The sequence below is a fragment of the Stenella coeruleoalba genome, assembly GCF_951394435.1.
Source record: "Stenella coeruleoalba genome assembly, chromosome: 1".
NCBI classification, from domain to species: domain Eukaryota; kingdom Metazoa; phylum Chordata; class Mammalia; order Artiodactyla; family Delphinidae; genus Stenella; species Stenella coeruleoalba.
The window spans coordinates 98,080,743-98,086,742 of record NC_137169.1 but is presented as its reverse complement, the minus strand read 5'-3'; the positions used below and the strand labels follow the sequence as shown (position 1 = coordinate 98,086,742).

General features: G+C 57.3%; 1 protein-coding gene across 1 annotated transcript in view; it reads left to right on the top strand.

The window, feature by feature from the left end:
* Positions 1–777: 777 nt before the first annotated feature.
* Positions 778–6,000, top strand: part of KCND3 (potassium voltage-gated channel subfamily D member 3) — a gene marked incomplete at its 3' end in the record, with an annotated part of 231,225 nt that continues 226,002 nt past the window's right edge. Inside the window, exon 1 of the mRNA XM_079914876.1 lies at positions 778–1,239. The remainder of the gene's footprint in view (positions 1,240–6,000) is intronic.

Below are 6,000 nucleotides of genomic sequence, written 5' to 3'. Positions count from 1 at the left end.
AGCATAAGAGGGCAAATCCCTACCTTCGGGTCGTGCCCCTCGCGCTCTGGAAGGAAAGCGGCTCTTACATGGGGCAAGGGCATTGTGTGTCCCCCCCGAGACCTCTCCAGCTCCGGCCACAGAGCTCAGAGCCGCGGCGAGCCACGAAGCTTGCGCGGTGTCGGGCTCCACCTCCCCAGGTGGCAGGGCTCGGCCGCAAGCAAGTGCTGGTGTCGCGTGGACAGTCGGTGAGAGACACCCAGCTGGGTCCACACACACCCCACGCGCGCACACACTGGAGCTCCCTTCCACCTCTCCCCGGGTCGCCAGCACACACGCCCCCGAGCTCACGCTCACGCCTACTCCCCGCTCCGCCCCCACTCCCAGGCCGCGCTCACCTTGCCACGCTCACCCCCGGCCCACCCTCGCTGGCACACGCGCTCACACCCGCGTAGGCACACTCCACCACCTCCAGGCACACCCTAGGATTCCTCCACTGGCCTGGGGAGACGCACCAGGCTCTGCCTCGTCTCCCTGCCCCCCACCCTCGCTCACGCGCGCGCCCCTCTACACACACACACACACACACACACACACACACACACACACACACACACACACACACCCTCTCACGGGGAGTCACTCCCCCTAGCACGCCCTCGCCCTGGGCACCCTCCCGCGGCGAGCCTCCGGGTCCTCCTCATCTCTCCCTCCGCTGCCTGGCGGCCCCGCGCTCTCGAGCCCGGCCTGGAGCCGCTCGGCCGCCGGGAATCGGTAGGGAGACGAGGGCGCAGCCTCGCCGCCTCCCCCGGACTCTCCTCTCCGCCCCGCCCGCGCCGCGCCCCCATCGCCTCCCCCCTCGGGAGAGGGACCTCGTCAGGCAGCCGGTGGCCCGCCGGGCTCCTCTCCGCGCGGCGCCAGCGGCGGCGGGGGCAGGGCGCGAGCGAGGGAGCCCGCGAGCCCGCGAGCCCGAGAGCGGAGCGGCGAAGCGGGGAGGGAACGCGCTGCTGAGCCGGGGCTGGAGCGGCGGCGGCAGCGGCGGAGGGAGGGCCCCACGGACAGACAGACGCACGAACGGACCGAGCCAGGGAGGGAGCGAGAGAGACTTCGCCGGCGAGGAGGAGCGGCGCGAGCCGCGGCTGCTGGGCGCTTCCCCGCGCTGCTGGGTGCTCGGCGCCTCCGCGGCCCCCGGCTCCCGGCCTCAGCTTCCTCACGCGCGCGAGGCGCGGGGTGCGGGGCCCGGGGCTCGCTTCGCCGAAGGTAAGAGGGACGCGACCGAGCCTTCAGGAGCCAGGAAGTGCGAGGAGCGCTGCTCCCACGCCTGTTGCTCCGGCTGCCCACGCGGCACCCTCCCACTCCTGCACCCGGGTGGGTGGGCGCTGGGGCGCCGGAAGGATTGGGGGTGGGGCTGGCGCCGTGGGGGAGCAGGCAGCCGGCCCGGGGGCGTCGGTTCCCTTGGGCTGCGGAGCCACCTCCGGGGCAGCTAGGCGCTGTGAGGTTTGGAGGTGGGGTTGTGAACCTCTGCCCTCCTTCCATTGGCCTGCCTTCCCTCGGGGGTGCCAGAGGCAGCGCCACTGGATCCGGCGGCAGGTGGCGACGGCTCGCTCGGTCCCTCGCTCCTTGTGAGGGGAGAAGGAGAGAAATGGTTGAGGGTGGAAGCAGGGAGCAGTTTGGGGCGCTTCAGAAAGTTCTCCAGCCGGGCGATCCGTCGGTGTGCCTACCAGAGCCTGGGGGCCCGCACATCTGGTCCTGTCCGACGCCGCTTCCACCCTGCGAGCTCGGGGAAGGGTCTCTGAGTGACACCGTGGGCCAACGCGGCCCGGGGGAGGCCGTTCCGAAAGACTCACTTTGCGAGATGTTTACACTGGGGATGAGGCGCTGAAGGGACTGGGCAGAGAAGTTACCTGGAATCAACTAAATTCCTGCACTTGCTTAGTGTTGACATTTGAATCGAGTCCAAGATGTTCTGCTTTTATCCCGGGCAGCCGTGATATGTCAGCAACAGGCTGAGGTTCCGGACCTGGAATCTGATAGCAAAGAGAAGGCTCGGTTGTATTTCTTAGGAGAGGGTGCCTGAACTTTCTCGCGATCCTAGGTACAATGCGATCTATTTAAGACCTGGTTGCTATGTGGTGCATGGTGTATTTTGCATGAATTCACAGCGATGGTTAGGTTTACGCCTTTTTTTACCATTACTTCAAGGGAACCTGGATATTAAATGTCTGTAGAAAGGCAGCCTGGGCCAGTAGGAATTCAGTGCAGAACATGTGTATCTTTCCCCATGTGGACATGTTGGCAGAGGGGTGGGAATAGATGTGTTTATTTTTCCTTGTCTCTACTTGAATGCAATAAAATGCAAGTACACAAGGGACCCCCAGAGGAAGAAAGATTAGTGGCTTGTTCCCTTTCGCTGTTGAAGAGGCTGGAGGAGAAAACAAGAGTTCAGGAAAGTGCCCTGGCCAGCCTGGGAGTGGCAGTGCAGGAGAAGAGGAGCTCTGTGTGTGTCCCAGGCCTGTACCCCAAGATCCCCAGCTTGCCACTCTGTCAGTTTCATGCCTGCTTATGCAAACCCTGTGGGCACAGGAGAATGCCCCCTGGGTTGTCAGGACCTTCTCCTCCCCCAGACTGGCCCTATTCTGGGCTGAGCAATGTGTCGTAAAATCGTGGAAAGTAAAAGTTTCCAGAGCCTCTCCATACCCGGCTCTCTGCGGAGGTCACTGAAGGGCAGACCTTGGTGACATGACATTTTGGTTGCCTTGCGCCTGTGCTCAGGTTAGGTATCAATCCCCAGGACAGGCTGCCTGGTCACTTTGCCCACGTTTGCCCTCTACCTCCTCCGGAGAAGTTGGTTAACAGGGCTGCCTTTTTACAGCAGGCGAATGTGTTTCCCTTTTCCAGGAGTTTTTTTTTTTTTTTTCCCCTGTGTCATTTCAGCACTCACCTGTTTTAAATGTCTCTTCCCCATCCTCCCCCACCCCCATCTTTCCCACTGTCAAACTCTTCTGCCAAAAACAAAAATAGCTTCAGATTTTTCATTTGTAAGGCGTCCACGTCCTAGTAAAACCTTGGCATTTGAGGCCTGTGCAGTGCCATTGGCTGGAAATGGGGCCGCACGGTTGTGCCTGTTGCAGGAATTCATACCCAGGTCGGCTCCAGGAAGTGTTGGGGCCCATCACGGGGTGAGCGCTGTGGTGATGGCCTTGGAGAAGCCCTGCTTGAGCCGGGTCATGCCGACAGGGTTTGTGTGGAGGGTATGGCTGGTATGGCCGTAGGCATGGTATCTGGTGGCGACACTTTTCCTCCCCTTCAAAACTCACACACACACACACACATACACACACACACACACACATACACACTCACACAGAAAGTAGCAATGGGGTAATTCCTCCCTTTTTGGTACCTTTTACCAGGGGAACAGGGCTCGAAGCTCTGGAGACAGCCTAGCTCTTGCCTGGCCTTCTTTGGGAAGATTGTCCTGGATTAATGCATGGCGTCAAAGTTTGGCCTTGGGGCCAGAGGCTTTTATGATAGATAGAGAGGGACTGTTCCTCCTACCCCAGCTCTCAGTTATTCATCTGAGAGCAGTTTGTAAAATACCCAGGGCCCTTGGAGAAGAGGAGATTGGCATAGGGTGGAGAGCATAAGGTGATGGGGCTCACCTTGGTAGAGGAAGGTAGCAGGCAGTGAGGTTTGGGAGTCAGGGTGAAACAGCACTGACTCTCAGGGTGCACAGCTGCATACCTGGCCCAAGCAGGGTGCTGCAGGGTACCTCTTGGCTCAGTGGTCTCTTACTCTTTGCCACTGGAACCCCTCAAGTTCCTGCCTTTCTGAGCTCCATTCTGGGATAAAGCAGGAATGTTAAGAGTCAGAGGTCCAGGGCCCAGGGTCAGGAGCCTGGCTCTCTTTACCCTCCAGGGGGGTGGCCAGGGGTTCTGTGGATGAACTGGGCCTTTGATTGCCTTGAGTTCTAAGCGGTGCAGGTTGTGTGCCCTTTTCTGGGCACTAGGCTCAGCAGGCATTCCCAGAACTGCCCTCTAAAAGGAGGCTCAGACTAACTCTGTCCCCACAGCAACAAACCCAGATCGTCTGCTTCCTGCTTTGCAGGGGCGACTGCCATGGAGGGGTCTCAGCGAGACCTGCGCTACAGGCTTGATGTCCCGGATCCAGTAGAATCAAGGATTATTCGAGCTAAAGATCTCCTTGTCGCTTTCTCGTCCAGTTATCTCATTTGACAGATGAGGGCTGTGAGGCCCAGAGGGTAATGGTGGCTTGCTTCCACAAGTTCAGGAGAGAATTGGAACTGGAGTGCAGGGCATCCAGACCCCATGCTTTCTGCCGCCTGGGGACAGGGTGAGGGGAGTATACATCCTGCTGTCTTCCATGGGGAACATCAGTATCTGACTACACCTAGGTCAAGAAAGCCATGTGGCAGTGAGCTGATCGGTGGCCTATTGGAAGATCGTCAACTCCCATATACGTAGAGCACAGTCATTTTGAAGGAGTCTCAGCTCCTTTTCTGAAACTTGTCAGCATAAATGCCCATGTCATAGGATTTGGGGGGGATTAATTAACTGTTGCTGTAAAAGTGCTTAAACCGGTGCCCACTGCATGGTCAGTGCTCAGTAAATGTTGGCTAAATCTGAATTGGGATTATTTTGTCACCAATGTTTAAATTGTAGTCTTGCTTCCCAAACTTCCCTTGCCCCTTAGAAAGCCTAGCTAAGTGTGTGCTTAGGGACTACAGATTCTCCTAGTAACCTAAAGGCAATACAGGGAGTTATAAGGGTACATTTCTTGAAGAAAGATATCAAATGCACAGGATGTGTTCCCAAGTCCTCTATCGGCAGCGTCAGTGGCATGCGGATTACTCACTGCCGTGGATGAATGACCCCCTGTTCTTTCCTCAGTTCCCGTAATCAAGAACTCATCAGGCCTGTGCTGTTTTACTCTTCTCTGAGTGGTGACATTCAGAGGAATGTCATTGTCATTCCTGATGTCTACTGTGACACCTGAATCAACCTCCCTCTATGAGGAAGCAGAGGGACCTGTGAATACGCTCCTTAGCGTGAAGAGGGGGAAACTGAGGCAGAGATTGGCTCCTTGGGAAAACCCCACTGAGAGCCACAGGGAGTCAGAGGCACTTAAATTGGGTTCATTTTATTCAGATCTATCTTCAGAGTTTACTGAGTGTTTGGAGAGAGAATGCCCACCCTTGAAAACCCCTGATAGGCATGGCATGGAGTAAAATCGATGGACTGCAAATGACATCTATATAATCTGGGTTCCCACCTACCAAAAGTAGGTTGAGCACGGACTACACTACCTCCTAAGTTGTCATGTAAGTGTTGAGGTGTCATGGCCTTTACCGTTAAGGAGCTTAGTGTGGGATGGGGAAAACAGGGAAGAGACATGGCTATACCCTTGAACTCCACGTTGAAACTGCCTGGGTTTAAATCTCTCTGCCTAATTATTACATCCTTTAGCCAGTTATACCTCCTCATACTTCATCTTCCTCACCTGCAAAATGAGGACGACAGTGGTGTCTGCCCCTTAGGGGTGTTGGTGGGGTGGGCTGAGGTGATCCGTGTAAGCATGCAGTACTGGGCTGGCTGGCAGGGAGCCTTCAGTAACATCAGCTGCTATTCTTCTTACAGGAAGACCTTGAGAAGCAGTGTAGCACCTCAGGGCACGTGGCGTGGGGTGGGATCCCCATTCTGCCCCTTTCCAGCTGGCAGACTGCTGAATTTCAGACTTCTTCCTGGGGTTGCTGTGAGGATTACATGAGATGATCCACAGGAGACAGTGCAGTGCCTGGCATAGAGTCAGTGCTCAATTATTGTTGGCCATGATGATTAATAAGAGAGAGGGCTTCCCTGGTGGCGCAGTGGTTGAGAGTCCGCCTGCCGATGCAGGGGACACGGGTTCGTGCCCCGGTCCGGGAAGATCCCACATGCTGCGGAGCAGCTGGGCCCGTGAGCCATGGCCGCTGAGCCTGCGCGTCCGGAGCCTGTGCTCCGC